Source organism: Indicator indicator, chromosome 12 (genome assembly GCF_027791375.1).
Source record: "Indicator indicator isolate 239-I01 chromosome 12, UM_Iind_1.1, whole genome shotgun sequence".
NCBI classification, from domain to species: Eukaryota; Metazoa; Chordata; class Aves; order Piciformes; family Indicatoridae; genus Indicator; species Indicator indicator.
Window position 1 is genome coordinate 3,875,507 of NC_072021.1, and position 16,474 is coordinate 3,891,980.

The window sequence follows — 16,474 nt, forward strand, 5'->3', positions numbered from 1 at the left end:
ATGATCAAATGCATCCTACTGCTTCTAACCACAGCCTAAATTCAACTTGATGTGCTGTGCCAAATGTTTCCAGGAGAGATTTGTCTTGTACATTAACAAAGTGTCTGCTTCCCAGAGAGACAGGACAACTACATTGCAGAAGGGTGAAGATTTCTTTTCATACTCCAGCTGTTTAAGCTCTTAGGCATGAAATTTGATTAGCCCTATTTTCAGGTGCATAAAGAAGAAATATGAACTTAGACTGAAGTGTTCCCAGACAGAGGTTGTTGGTTTACTTTATATCTACAATACCTGTCACAAAGGAGCTGCAATTTATCACTGGATCCCACATGTGCTACAGCAAGGACAAGGTATTTTAACTATCTTTATGTCTAAAGGAACTGTAAAACTAAAAATTACATGGTAGCAAGACCCAGATGAGCTTTCTGCAAAATAAATTTTGTACTTACAGCTGGGGATAATAGTCTGTGTATCTCCAGATACATTCCAAAGCTCAAAAATAGCCATTCCTCCTACCTGTGCTGTGGGTTCCAGAGCTGGATACAGTGCTCCAGGTGAGGTCTCAGCAGAGCAGAGAAATACAACTACAACTCTCCTTTATGTCAAATGAAATCAGTCACTACTCAGAGCCAGGCTATGTGCAGCCAGAATGCACCAAACCTCTTTAAATTCAGAAAACACACAATCAAATGTTTATAAACACATCAGACACATCAGCAGTGTCATGCCTTAGAAGCTGGGAAAGCTTGTGATCACAATCTAAAGGAGCAGCTTCTCTTTCCTCCTCAGAAGCTTCAGCTCCCTTTTTGTCCTCTCCAAACTTTACTCACCAGGTGCCTGCTTGCCAGCACAGGCTGATTTTCTTGCTAGCAGACAGACATACTACAACCTTTACTCCCAAACCTCCCCTCTTTCAAAAGTGCATAAATTTGGACAGCAGGCCCCTCTATAAAAGCCTCAGATTTACTCAGGAGATATTCCTGCAATTTAATGCCATGATCCTCCCAGGCCTACCATTCATCACTGCAAAGACTGCAAAGAGCACATTTTCCAGGGACTCCTGGGGGGCTGCCCTGCAGGAGAAGGGCTTAGTCAGTGGCAGCCCTCTGCTACAACAGCAACACAGCTTGAAGCCAGAGAACTTCTGGCCAAGTTCTGCACCATGAGGGTAGTGGAGCACTGGAACAGGTTGCCCAGGGAGGTGTTTGAAGCCCCATCCCTGGAGATATTCAAGGTGAGGCTCAACAGGGCTCTGGGCAACCTGAGCTAGTTGAGGATGTCCCTGCTGACTGCAGGGGCTTGGACTGGATGAGCTTTGGAGGTCCCTTCCAACCTGGACCATTCTTTGCTTGTATGACCCATTTAATAAAAGCCATGGCAGCTCTGGAGGTAGGAAGCTTTCTGAGATGAGAGCTGAAAGAAGTGCTCCCTGCAGTACTCCTTGCTTTGCTGCTGTTCTGTAATAAGGGAGGATGAAGCAGGCACACAAATACACATTTGCAGGTGGTGAGGTCAGGGCATGAACAAGCTCTGCTTTGAGAGCTTGGGATGCCAGGTGCAGCCCCACTGCTACCTGCCTGTGGGGGACAGAGCTCAAACACCACCACACTTTGCAGCCAAGTGATGAGGACTCATTGCCCACTCGATAAGGAATTTGCAAAGAACAATAATTTTGAAAGGAACAGAAAAGGGTTTGAGTGAGGTAGTAGAGTCACCGTCCTTGGAAGTGTTTGAAACAAGCCTGCATGAGGCACTCAGTGGCATGGTTTAGTTGATTAAAAGGTGTTGGGTGATAGGTTGGACTTGATGTTCTTGAAGGTGTTTTCCAACCTGGTTAATTCTGTGAAAGCACAGCTCTCTGCAGAATAAAGGACATCTGAACTCCACAGGGGAAAGGACACCTACTCCATCACTTCAAAAATCATAGAATGGGTTGGGTTGGAAGGAACCTTCAAGATCATCCAGTTCCAACCCCCTTGTCATAGGCAGGGACACCTCCCACCAGCCCAGGTTGCTCAAGGCCTCATCCAAACTGGCCTTGAACACCTCCAGGGAGGGGACATCCACAGCCTCCCTGGACAACCAGTGTCTCACCATCCTCAGTGCCAAGAATTTCTTCCTAATCTCCAGTCTCAACCTGCCCTCCTCAAGCTTCAATCCATTCCCTCTCATCCTATCACTACAAGCCCTTGCCCCAAGTCCCTTTCTGGCTAGATATTCATTACTCTCTTGACTCACACAAACACTCTCACTTCACAATTTCCTATTTGACCCAGTTCCAAACAAAATTTCTGATGCTAACTAAACCATGACTGAAAAAGGAACCTCTTAATCCCAGCTTCTCAGGCAGAGGAATCCAGCACCAGATTCAGGCCTGTGCTGCTAAGCACAGGGATTACATTGTGAGTAATCTGCCCATTTGGGTACCATGACAACTCTGAACTGCCTGATGGATTCAGTCTGTAAGGACCTAAAGATTTTCTGCATTGCACTGTGTCAACAGCACGAGGACAAGGGAGAAGAGAAAGGCAGCACATGGTGGGCAAATAAACCAGCTGGCAGGACTAACTCCAAACCCATTATGCTTAACTTGCTTTCAAAGCTATGATGAAATGAAGTGTTCACATACACAGATACACATAAATCTGGGCTGGTACTTTTAGGAGGTATTAGAATCATCTGCAACAGTGCTTGTGAATGTGTTCTGGAAAGTGGTGACACACAGAATCATAGAATCAACCTGGTTGGAAGAGACCTTTGATCATCAAGTCCAACCTCTCACCCAACACCATCTCATCAACTAACCCATGGCACTGAGTGCCTCATCCAGGCTTGTTTTAAACACTTCCAGGGATGGTGACTCCACAACCTCCCTGGGCAGCTCATCCCAATGGTCAATCTCTCTTTCTGGGAAGAATTTCTTCCTCACATCCAGCCCAAACTTTCCCTGGCACAGCTTGAGACTGTGTCCTCTTGTTCTGGTGCTGGTTGCCTGGGAGAAGAGACCAACCCCCTCCTGGCTACAACCTCCCTTCAGGTAGTTGTAGAGAGCAATGAGGTCTGCCCTGAGCCTCCTCTTCTCCAGGCTAAACACCCCCAGCTCCCTCAGCCTCTCCTCACAGGGCTGTGCTCCAGACCCCTCCCCAGCCTTGCTGCCCTTCTCTGGACACATTCCAGCATCTCAACATCTTTCTTGAATTGAGGACCCCAGAACTGGACACAGTACTCAAGGTGTGGTCTGACCAGTGCTGAGCACAGGGCAGGATGACTTCCCTGCTCCTGCTGGCCACACTATTGCTGATGCAGGCCAGGATGCCATTGGCTCTCCTGGCCACCTGGGCACACTGCTGGCTCCTGTTCAGCTGCTGTCACCCAGCACCCCCAGGTCCCTCTCAGCCTGGCTGCTCTCCAGCCACTCTGTCCCCAGCCTGTAGCTCTGCATGGGGTTGTTGTGGCCAATGTGTAGCACCTGGCACTTCGAGCTGTTAAATCTCAGGCCCTTGGACACTAAGCAATATGCTTTGCTACTGCTTACCCACACAGCAAAGCTGGCACTGGGGCCTCCAGCAACCTTCCCCTTTTAAAGGAGTGAGTCTGCAGGCTGTTTATTTCCCTCTTTTTAGGACAAAGTTCTATCACCTGGAACAAAATGTTGTGTTTTTTTGCCCTGACCCATTCTCTTCCCCACTCCACCTCAAACCTTCAACTCACAGAGCAAAATAAATGAAAACTTCAAGAGTTACTAACACTTCCTATTGGATATTACATGACTGGGCAGAATCATCTTCCTGTAGACAAACCAACATTCCTCAGGTTTTAAACTATTTCCAACAGTTCCTGCTTTGCTTCCTGCAGTAAGACTCTGCAAATCAATTGCTTGGTTTTGTTACCAAAGGCCTCCCTGAATCTAAACAATCAGAACTTGTATCCTAAGTGCTGGAGCAGCACACAGGCTGCAACAAATGCTTCACACATCATCTTCCTTTCTGGAATCCAACCCAGACCTTCCAACAGCAGGAGAGAGACTGGAAGGGAATGTCTCAAGCACTGCATAATAAAGATAAGCATTTAAAGAGCTCTTGCAGGCACACTGTGCTTTGGATCCACACAGCCATTAGTTCAAGCTCAGCTTCTCCACATGTGGGGAGACAAAACTGGTGAAGTTGAGTGCCCACCATCAAGAGACTAACATGCAAGGTTAGATATACACTTATCATATACACATGACTTTGAATAGAAACTCTCCTGCATTTAAAATTCTGTCTTCATTACTACCAGCAAAAAAAAAAAAAGATATTTTGTCCAGTTCTGTTTAAACATTGCTGAGTGGAACTCATAGATTCCTGGAATGGTTTGGGTGGGAAAGGACCTTCAAGATCATCCAGTTCCAACATCCCTGACATGGGGAGGGACACCTCACACCAGGTTCCTCAAGGCCTCATCCAACCTGGCCTTCAGCATCTCCAGGGAGGGGACATCCACAGCCTCCCTGGGCAACCTGTTCCAGTGTCTCACCACCCTCACTGCAAAAATTTTCTTCCTGATCTCCAGTCTCAACCTGCCCTCCTCAAGCTTCAATCCATTCCCTCTCATCCTATCACTCCCAGCCCTTGGCAAAAGTCCCTCCCCAGCTCTCCTGTAGCCTCCTTCAGGTACTGGAAGGCTGCTCTGAGGTCTGCCTGGAGCCTTGTATTCTCCGGACCCAACTATTTCAGCCTGTCCCCACAGGGGAGGTTCTCCAGCCCCCTGATCTTCTCTGTGGCCTCCTCTGGACCCACTCCTGCAGCTCCAGGTTCCTCTTATGCTGGGGACAGCAGAACTGGAGGCAGTGCTGCAGGTGGGGTCTGAGCAGAGCAGAGGGGCAGAATCCCCTCCCTGTGCTGCTGCTCTCCCTGCTTTGGATGCAGCTCAGCACACAGCTGCCTGCTGGGCTGCCAGGGACCATTGCTGGCTCTGGGGAGCCTGACACCCCCAAGGCCTTCTCCTCCAGGCTGCTCTTGAGCCATTCCTCACCCAGCCTGGGATTTGTTCTTGGGATTGCCCGGACCCAGCTGCAGGACCTTGCACTTGGCCTTGTGGAACTTCATGAGTTCCACTTCAGCAGCTGAATTCAAGGACAGAGCTGTATCAGAGATATTCAATTGCAAAAACTCCTCCTGAAAGTCTACCCTGCCCATTTCTCAAATACTTGTTTTCGGCTACAACTATGTGCAAAAAAAAAAAAAAAAAAAAAATTTGTGAGCTTCTGCACTTGCCCTGCAGAGAACACTGCCTGCCTTCAGTTCAAGTGCAGTTGGATTAAATCATGCCCCAAATGTGAAGCAGGGACATTACCACATTTAGTGGCTTTTACTTTGTGTATAGAAGAGTATTTCTTCAAATGACTTTTTAAGCTTTGGTGTCCTAATAATGTGTCTCCACAGTGCAGCTCCTTTCATTAGATTTCATGCACATTAGGAATGGTTCTTAGCTAATCATTTTAGCTGTCTCAAGTAATTTATAGCCCTAAAGAGACAGTGAAGTTCAGAGAGAGAAGGAAAAAGATTCAAACAAAAACTGTCTTTTCTACTTAATAGGCAGTGTAGCAAAAACTTAACTCCCAGGCTTCTGATTAAATGATAGACCTGCTTCTGAAACAGAAGTGACTCCTTTAGTCACAGAAGAATCCAACCCCATTACTGCTGGTTAACCTTCCAAGAGTTTCTGTGGCACAGGATACAGTAAGCTCTTGGAAGCTGAATCTCTGCTTTGGAAAAGGGATTGCAAATGAAGCGTCCTCAGAAAGTATTGCAACCAAACTTCCCTTGTTGAAGGGAATCTCCAAGGCACTGAGTAGTTGAGTAGCATGGGATGGGATCATTTATGGCAGATAGGAGAGTGAAGGAGGAAATTAGTCTGAAAAGAAAGGATTACTGATAAGGGAAGTGCAGCAAAGGTAATGAGACATAAAAAGGATATGAACATTGAGGAGATAACCAAGTCTTGGAATGCCTGCCACCTTCATGTCGCATTTAGAACTCAGCATTTCCATATTTAAATCCCTACAATCTTTCACTCCCTATGTCTTGAGCTGAACCATTGCAGAAGTAAGAGCACACTTGTTAAGGCTGTCTTTTGAAACTCAGGATTTTCATTTCTGTATTTCAGACTGTCTCATGATGGTTTAAGAGGAAAAAAGCATAATGACAGCTACCTCTGAACAAAACCCAGGTATCACTCACCCCTGCACAAAGGTGATGTAGCTGCTGTTTCTCTAGTTCTAAGATGAGCAAAGAATCTCTGCAATGTCCCTGTAGGAAAGCTGAAACAGCAACTGACCTGATGTGCAGAGAGAACCATCCTTCAGCTGCACTCACCAAAGGAGTATGAAGAAAAGGATTGATTCATCAGCTACAGACTTTGGATTGATGTACTTTTCACTTTAGGCATATGGAATGGAATGGAATGGAATAGAAATAGAGTAGAATGGAGTAGAATAGAACAGAAATAGAATAGAATACAGTAGAATCGACATCCAAATTGAAAGAGAGGGAGAGGGAGAGGGAGAGGGAGAGGGAGAGGGAGAGGGAGAGGGAGAGGGAGAGGGAGAGGGAGAGGGAGAGGGAGAGGGAGAGGGAGAGGGAGAGGGAGAGGGAGAGGGAGAGGGAGAGGGAGAGGGAGAGGGAGAGGGAGAGGGAGAGGGAGAGGGAGAGGGAGAGGGAGAGGGAGAGGGAGAGGGAGAGGGAGAGGGAGAGGGAGAGGGAGAGGAGAGGAGAGGAGAGGAGAGGAGAGGAGAGGAGAGGAGAGGAGAGGAGAGGAGAGGAGAGGAGAGGAGAGGAGAGGAGAGGAGAGGAGAGAAGAGAAGAGAAGAGAAGAGAAGAGAAGAGAAGAGAAGAGAAGAGAAGAGAAGAGAAGAGAAGAGAAGAGAAGAGAAGAGAAGAGAAGAGAAGAGAAGAGAAGAGAAGAGAAGAGAAAAGAGTGAAGTTTGGGTGGGTGGCAAGCAACAGGACCAGAGAAAATGGTTCCAAGCTGCACCAGGGGAGGTTCAGGCTGGATGTTAGGAGAAACTTCTTCACTGAGAGGGCTCTCAGATATTGGATTGGTCTGCCCAGGGCAGTGCTGCAGTCACCATGCCTGGAAGTGCTTAAGCAGCCTGTGGGCCTGGTGCTTAAGGACATGGTTTAGTGCTGACCCTTCAGTGATGGGTTGAAGGTTGGACTGGATGATCTTTGAGGTCTCTTACAACTGGATGGTTTCTGTGATTCTGTGGACCTCCAGAGCTCACCCAGTCCAAGCCCCTCTGCAGTCAGCAGGGACATCCTCAACTAGCTCAGGTTGCCCAGAGCCCTCTTGAGCCTCATCTTGAATATCTCCAGGGATGGGGCCTCAACCACCTCCCTGGGGACCTGTTCCAGTGTTCCACCACCCTCATGGTGCAGAACTTGTTCCTCACATCCAATCTAAATCTGCACTTCTCTCATTTCAAACCACTGTCCCTTGTCCTGTCCCTGCAGGCCTTTGCAAACAGTCTCTCTGCAGCCTTCTTGTAGCCCCCTTCAGGTCCTGGCAGGCTGCTATTAGGTCTCCTTGGAGCCTTCTCTTCTCCAGGCTGAACACCCCCAGCTCCCTCAGCCTGTCCTCATAGCAGAGGTATTCCTGCCCCCTGATCGTTTTTGGGGCCCTCCTCTGGACCTGCTCCATCAGGTCCATGTCCTTCCTGTGCTGAGGGCCCTGTGCTGGGAAGCTTTTTGAGCTTGTGAAAACCTTCACAGCAGAGTTTTTTTCCCCATGTCCAGCTACAGATAGGAAAACAGAAAGGAAACAACCAGAAAAGCAGCTAGGCCCAGGTTGTACAGGCTAGCTTGTGGTGTGGGTTTTTATGTGGGATGACATGAATGACACCACATTTACGTCCCTAGGCCACTCAAAATCTGTCACTGCCAGCAAATACTCCCTGTCACTTTCCCTTAGATTTGAATCCCTGACCTTCCTCTGAAAGGCTGAGTCTCTCACATCCCTTTTCTTTTCTTTCCCTTCCTGCAGCTCTAAGCTGGTATAACTAATTTACTGCACTCCACCATTTCCCACATGGCAGAGGGATGAATGCCCACAGGAGCTCTGACATCCACACAGTGCTGGCAAGCACCACTGCCTGCTCTCACAGGATCACAGGACATGCCACATTTCAAGCACCCTTAAATGTCCCACAGGTTATTAAATTTTAAGTTTCTAGACTCTAATCTCAGATCAAAGGCTTAACTCAACAACAGTTTATGCCTCAAATGAGAGGCACATGTTTTTCAGGGTGAGAAAGTGCATGAACATCCACAATACCACAGAGTGCTGCAAGATTAAAGTTCATGGAGCATGACAAATTCCTTTCCTGAAGTAAAACTGCAGAAACCAGAACCACAGAAGTGGATTTCCTTGCATTTGAGGGAAATTCCCATTGATAACATTGTCTAAGGCAGGATTAAAAAGGTGTTAAAGAATCTGACCTCAGTGCTTTTGCATTTGCAGTCTTTGCCTTCCCCCTCAACTCAGGGCCACTGCTCTGCTCTGGGGAGACCTCACCTGCAGTGCTGTGTCCAGCTCTGGGGCCCCCAGCACAAGACAGACATGGACCTGATGGAGCAGGACCAGAGGAGGGCACCAAGATGCTCAGAGGGCTGGAGAACCTCTGCTATGAGACAGGCTGAAAGAATTGGGGCTGTGCAGCCTGGAGAGGAGAAGGCTCTGGGCAGACCTCAGAGCTGCATTTCAGGATCTGAAGGGGACCTACAGGAAGGCTGGGGAGGGACTGTTCAGAAGGGTCTGTGGGGACAGGATGAGAGGCAAGGGTTTGAAACTGGAGCAGGGCAGATTCAGGTTGGACATCAGGAGGAAGTTCTGCACAGTGAGAGTGGTGAAATACTGAACAGGCTGCCCAGGGAGGTGGTTGAGGCTCCATCCCTGGAGACATTCAAGCTCAGACTGGATGTGTTCCTGGGCAGCCTGCTCTAGTTGGAGGTGTCCCTGCTGAGTGCAGGGGGTTGGACAGGATGTCCTTTCAGGCTCCCTTCCAACCCAATGCAATCTGTGAAGCTGTGAATTTTTCATAACTCCACTATTTACTAGATAGATAAGAAATCATATTTCTTGACTCCAGACTACTATTTTATGTTTTTTGAAGCATTTTCTTCATGCTAGAGCAAGAAAACTTCTCCAAGCAGTGTTCAGTAGAAGGGAAATTACAGAGCATATTACTTACTACCAGATTAGGAATATTTGATGGTGACCATGCAATCAGTTGAAATTCCAGTGAACTAGATACCTGATTTTTGTTTGGACATAGGAGACAAAACACCTTTTGAATCCAGGCAACACATGATGTCAGTGGCATTCAAAGAAATTAACATGCCAGCCTGGAGAAGAGAAGGCTCCAGGAAGACCTCACAGTGGCCTTCCAGTACCTGAAAGGGGCTACAAGAAAGCTGGTAAGAGACTTTTGACAAGGGCTGCTGTGTTAGGATGAGAGGGAATAGATTGAAGCTTGAGGAGGGCAAATTCAGACTGGAGATAGGAAGAAATTCTTGGCAGTGAGGGTGGTGAGACACTGGAACAGGTTGGCCAGAGAGGTGGTGGATGTCCCCTCCCTGGAAGTGTTCAGGGCCAGGTTAGATGAGGCCTTGAGCAACCTGGGCTGATGGAAGGTGTCTCTGCCCATGGCAGGGGGGTTGGAACTGGATGATCTTGAAGGTTCCTTCCAACCCAAACCACTCTGTGAATCCATGACTTGAGTGCAAGTAAGCACACTCCTATCAACAGAGCAGGAAAGCAGAGAGGGACACAGCTTTTTTCTCATGGCTTTTATAGCATAAGGAAATACTGACCCTGCCTAAATGCCTTTGAAGCCAGATATGGGCCAAGAAACAGCAGCCACGAAACAGTTTTTTGTATCTTGTCTAAACTCTTGTAGCTAATCCACTTTAAATACAACTGTGATTAGTCTGGCTGCATCCATCAGAACCAGTGTTTACTGTATTTTACTATTTTTTTTGGTTTGCAGAACTTGCTCCATGCATTAACCATGTGAATGACCAGCAATGAGTACCAAGGACTAGCAAATGTCCTCTCATTGCCAGTATCCTCATGAGTCTTAGACAGTAGACAGTCAATTCATCTCTCTTTTCCATGAGACACTTGGATGGAAATACACAGTTAGGATCCAATTGATCCCCAAGTTGGACAAACTGTCTTTAAAAGAATTTTATTGTAGCTTTCCTATGACTCAGCAAAATGTATTCATTTTGGACAAGTCATAGGATGCCAGGATGTTAGAGGTTGGAAGGGACCTCTGGAGATCATCGAGTCCAACCCCCCTGCCAGAGCAGGACCATACAGTCTAGCACAGGTCACACAGGAACACAGGGCATGGAGAGACTCCACAACCTCTCTGGGCAGCCTGTTCCAGGGCTCTGGGACCCTCACAGTGAAGAAGTTCTTCCTCATGTTGAGGTGGAACCTCCTGTGCTGGAGTTTCCATCCACTGCCCCTTGTCCTATCCTAGGGCACAACTGAGCAGAGCCTGTCCCCTCCCTCCCCCAGCCCTCAGCTATTGATAGACATTGATCAGATCCCCTCTCAGTCTTCTCCTCTCCAAACTAAACAGCCCCAGGGCTCTCAGCCTCTCCTCCCCAGGCAGTGCTCCAGTCCCTTCAGCATCCTTGCAGCCCTCCCTTGGACTCTCTCCAGCAGATCCCTGACCCTCTTGAACTGGGGAGCCCAGGACTGGATGCAATATTCCAGGTGAGGTCTCACCAGGGCAGAGGCAGAATACCTTGTCTGAGAGCTGGCTTTTACTCTGGAGGTCACCTAAAACCAGGTCAGCAAACTGTACATTGGGAGAACATGAATTGTTTCAGAAAGTGGAACACATTATCTCCAGAAAGCTGCTGAAGAGAGCCCAGGCTAGTTTCAATTTTCATCCAAACAGAAGAGATCAAAGGATTGGATGAGCAGGAGGAAAACACACTAACTACACATTGTGAATACTAAAGCAGCAGCAAAGATCTACAAGGCTGCAAGTGCACGGCCAGCAGACGTTCAGCCAGTGCCAGATGTGCCTTACACTAAACAGCTGCAATGGAGCCTTCTCCCAACAGCTCTGCAATTGCTGCCACTGCTGCCTTGGGGCTGATTCCCTGACTGGGCACTCACCAAATTCTCTCTCTCCTCTGCAGCCTGCCCATGCAGCTATTTTACAAACTCCTTTCTTTTCCCTTTCTGCTCTTCTCCCGAACTTTCCAGGTCACAGAGACAATCCCACATTAACCAACTGAAAGCCTTCCCCACCAGCTCTGACATGCTTCTGTCACAGAATCATAGAATGGTCTGGGCTAGAAGGGACCTCCAAAGCTCATCCAGTCCAACCTCCCCACGGTCAGCAGGGACATCCCCAACTAGATCAGGCTGCCCAGGGCCTCGTCAAGCCTCACCTTAAATATCTCCAGGGAAGGAGCCTCAACCACCTCCCTGGGCATGTTCACTGAGTAAGGAAAAAAACCCCAAAACCTCAACTCTGAGCACAAGCAACAGTTCCCAGCTGCAAGGCTCGAGGTATGGATCTGACAGCTCACAATCCTGTAGCTCTCTTTCCTTTTTGGATTGCACATATCCCAAGGCCTCTCCAGCAAGCAGACAGCTGAGCAAAGGTTATTTATCCATGCATTGGAATTTGCTTTGCTTTTTTAAAGCAGAAGTTTGTTTAGCAAGATAGTGGAACTAAGGTTGCCCAGGGATGTGGTTGAGGCCCTGTCCCTGGAGACATCAGAGTGGCTCTGGACAGCCTGCTCTAGTTGGAGGTATTCCTGCTGACTGCAGGGGGGGTTGGACAAGATGCCCTTTGAGGGTCTCTTCCAACCCAAAGCACTCTGTGAACTGTAGTATATAGTGGTGTGGCAGCTTTAGAAATTCTACTCCAGAAAAGTTCTGTATTAAGCTAGGAAAAAAGTGATGAAGAGGAATTACCTGTTCTTGAAATATTGGTCACAGAAAGGACTGGGAAAATAAATAATCACATAGGGAGAATTTAAACCCAGATGCCACCATCAAGAACAAAATATCTGAAGAGTGGCAGACACCTCTATGACCTGCAAGAAATGCTGGCTATGCAAACAGACTTGGGTTTCAGAGGAGCTGAACAGAGCCTCTCAAATTTATTATCTGCCATTTCTCATTTCTCTCTCAGGATTTCAAAATCTTGGCTCTGCTGTCCCTCACTACCCTCTGAAGTCATAGAATCATAGAATCAACCAGGCTGGAAGAGACCTCCAAGATCATCAAGTCCAACCTATCACCCAGTCCTATCCAATCAACCACACCATGGCACTAAGTGCCTCATCCAGGCTTTTCTTGAACATCTTGGTGACTCCACCACCTCCCTGGGCAGCACATTCCAATGGCCAATCTCTCTCTCTGTAAAGAACTTCCTCCTAACACCCAGCCTAGACCTCCCCTGGCACATCTTGAGACTGTGTCCTCTTGTTCTGGTGCTGCTTGCCTGGGAGAAGAGACCAACCCCCACCTGGCTACAACCTCCCTTCAGGCAGTTGTAGACAGCAATGAGGTCTGCCCTGAGCCTCCTCTTCTCCAGGCTAAACACCCCCAGCTCCCTTAGCCTCTCCTCACAGGGTTTGTGTTCCAGACCCCTCCCCAGCTTCATTGCCCTTCTCTGGACACGTTCCAGTACCTCAACATCTCTCTGGAATGGAGGAGCCCAGAACTGGACACAGTAAGTCATTCATGTTTCAATTCCCAGTGCACACACTGTGATTCACACCTCCTGTCTCCATCCCTTTTTGCTACCTCCCCTTTGTAACCTCCTTTTCTCTGGCGTCCCTAATTCCTCAGTTCAACATGACAGAGTAAAAGGATTTCTCCTTCTACTGCCCAACCATGTCACTCCCCATGCCTCAAAATCCTCTTAGTGGGGTTAATCCCTCAGCTTCCCTCCACTTCCCCCAAGCAGCTCTCTGTACTTGCTCTGAACTTTGGAACTTTTCTTTCAAAATCTCTGCTTTTACACAGTAGTATTTTAATTGCTCCCTGCATGTCACCCAGCTCTTCTCTCACCCCTAGCTTCACCTGGCAAATCTTTGGGAGAGTAACTACCCTCTGGTTTTGCTTTGGTGTCCTGTTTGGCTGTTCAGATTTGAGCTTGAAGAGGGCAGATTTAAACTGGAGAGCTGGAAGAAATTCTTTCCAGTGAGGGTGAAGAGACCACTGGAACAGGTTGCCCAAGGAGGTTGTGGATCACAGGATCACAGGATGTCAGGGGTTGGAAGGGACCCAAAGAAATCATCAAGTCCAACCCCCCTGCCGAGCAGGAGCATGCAATCTAGCTCAGGTCACAGAGGATGCCCAAGGCCAGGATGGATGAAGCCTTGAGCAACCTGAGCTAGTGGAAGGTGTCCCTGCCCATGGCAGGGAGGTTGGAACTGGGTGATCTTTGGGGTCCCTTCCAACCTAAACCATTCTATGAACCTATGAATAAAAATGACACAGACACCTAAGTGGTTTATCTCATGCAGTCTCTTCACCAAACACTATGGAGTGGCATAAATTTCCCTTGCCTAGGTAACTAATTCAGTTGAACCTTTCTGAAGTTCCTCATCAAAGAATCAATTACTTTTGTAGCTCAGCAATATGAATTCTGAGCTATTAACATTGTCTGTTTCAGCACAACTGCTGCCAGTTTAGCAATGCTGAAAGCAACACTTCAGGCCCTATTTTCTCTCCTTCACTCTCCCAAGTAATTTCACATAAGGAAATCGTTTTGGGATGAGAAGTAGCTTCCTCAGTGGTTATTTGAAAGGATATTTTGCAAAGAGTTCTACAGTTTAAAGTTAAATGCTTCCATAATTCCTTTCAAATGCTCAGAAAAGTGAAAAAAGAATGCTGGGTTGGGTTTGGTTTTTTTTTTTAACCCCCACTTAAAATCATGCTTTGCCCACTTCATATTCACAGATTGCATTGGGTTGGAAGGGACTCTCCAAGTTCATCTTGTCCAACCCCCAAATATGATGGCATCTGCATTGCTGTCATTTTTGTTTTGAATTCTTTATAAACAGTTTAGAGAAGCAGAGCAGTTCCCATGATCAGCTTCACAGATATAGGTACAATCTTCTGCCCCCCCTGCTCAAGCCTTCTGTTATACAAACCATGATCCTCTCACCCCATTTTTAAGCTGTGACTGTTGTCCTGTTAGAAAGACAAGAATAGAAAGAAGCCAAAGCATGGTTCAGATGATTAAAAGTTCCTCTATGGAGGGCACAGTAAAAGCTAAACCAGATTCTTTTGCCTGGTTTGTTGGTTTTTTGTTGGGTTTTTTTTGCTTATAAAAATATCACACTTAATTAAAGGGGCTTTTGAAAACTTTCTGACTGAGCATAAGATTGGCAAAAACACATCAGGCAGCAGTCAAAACAAATAATCCCTTTGATTTACTCCTCTGACAACTCGGACTGGTTGAGTGCAATTCATTCTTGAAAGAACCCTGCTCTCTCCCAACCCCCCCCCCCAGATCCCACCCTGTGAGCAGCTCTTGGGGCCCTGTGAACAAAGTGAAGTGGTCTCTGTGTTTTTCCTGGGGAGGCTCAGTGATGTGGAGAACCTTGGCAGGGCTACAAAGGCTCCACAGAACGGAGGCAGTCTAAACAGAGAGGGCTGTTTGGTTTCTCTGCCGGAACTGCTGAGCACAGAAGTAAACTGTATGAACCCTGTTGACTTGCTCAAAGCAGCACACAAAGCACAGCTCAAGATGAAGTCAGCTTTCTCCTACAAGTGTGTTCACAACAATCCCTGGACAAGTGTGTGCAGAAAAAAAAAAAAAAAACCAACACAAATCAACCCTCAGCGTGACAAATGTTAAGGATTCTGTGCAAACAAAGGAACATCAGCTGAGACTGCTAAAAGCAGAGAGGAAACTTGGCAAAAAACACAGGACACAAGCTGAGGCAGGAAATGAAACCTTGCTCTGCCTCCCAAACACAGGCACACAAGTCACTCTACATCAGGCACTTAGTGGGTACCTGGAAATCTTTGAAGGATGTCCTTGTCTGAGAAACTTCACACTTCAGTTAGGGGAAGAAAAAGAAATAAGGATCACGAGACTCTTTAAGTCATTGAGTTGCAAGGTGCTGCACCTAGGATGGGGCAATCTTACATATCAGTCCAGGCTGGGGGATGATGAGATTGAGAGCAGCCCTGCAGGAAAGGACTTGGTGGTGCTGGTGGGTGAGAAGCTGGATGTGAGCCAGCAATGGGCACTTGCAGCACACAAGGTCAATGGCAGCCTGGGTTGCATCCAAAGCAGCATTGCCAGAGATGGAGAGAGGAGATCCTGGCCCTATGCTCTGCTGAGACCTCACCTGCACTGATGTGTCCAGCTCTGGGCCCCCCCCCCCCACAAGACAGACATGGAGCAGGACCAGAGGAGGCCACCAAGATGATCAGAGGGCTGGAGAACCTCTGCTATGAAGACAGGCTGAAAGAATTGGGGCTGTTCAGCCTGGAGAGGAGAAGGCTCTGGGCCGACCTTAGAGCTGCGTTTCAGTATCTGAAGGGGACCTACAGGAGGGCTGGGGAGGGACTGTTCAGAAGGGTCTGTGGGGACAGGATGAGAGGCAAGGGTTTGAAACTGGAGCAGGGCAGATTCAGGTTGGACATCAGGAGGAAGTTCTGCACAGTGAGAGTGGTGAAATACTGAACAGGCTGCCCAGGGAGGTGGTTGAGGCTCCATCCCTGGAGACATTCAAGCTCAGACTGGATGTGGTCCTGGGCAGCCTGCTCTAGTTGGAGGTGTCCCTGTTGAGTGCAGGGGGGTTGGACAAGATGCCCTTTGAGGGTCCCTTCCAAGCCAATGCAATCTGTGAAGCTGTGAAACCAGCCTGATGCTGCAGGTGTAAGGTGTAAGATCTCTGTCATGGAATTACCTAACTGCTGCTTCTTGGGCATCTGCCTCAGTTCCCCCAACTTCATGGAGACACTGCCAGGGCCATGAACATCTGTGGACTAAAGCTGGAGCAGACTGAATGTAACCATATTGGTGCAGCTGGGTCTTGGTGCACTTCACTGGCTGGCTTCACAGAGCTGCTCCTGCAGACTTGCTGTCACAGCATAGCAGAGTAGCCAAGAGCACAGAAGGCAACTCCAGTGATAAACCTGGACTGATAAAGAAAGAAGGGGCTGCGTTTCTCCAGCACAATCACTTGTGGCACCTCAATAAATCTAGTGCTTCATATTCTGTCTGATATCCCAAGTCCCTCCCCACTAAGACACAGTAAAATGATTTATTCCACATAAAAAAGAGGGCATTAGCAAGGAAAGAAAGCACTGCTCAAAATATTTAATTTCCCTCTACAAACCTTTTGTTGTTGTTGTTGCTGTTGCTTGATCTTTTTGGTAATTCAGTTACAGCAAAAGTGATTTGCTTCAAGTTACTAAGGCAGTAATT

At 47.7% G+C, this 16,474-nt stretch overlaps 1 protein-coding gene across 1 annotated transcript in view; it reads right to left on the minus strand.

Moving 5' to 3' along the window:
- CPQ (carboxypeptidase Q) overlaps positions 1-16,474 on the minus strand; it is an 85,402-nt gene that overhangs the window by 27,136 nt on the left and 41,792 nt on the right. The window lies entirely within an intron of this gene.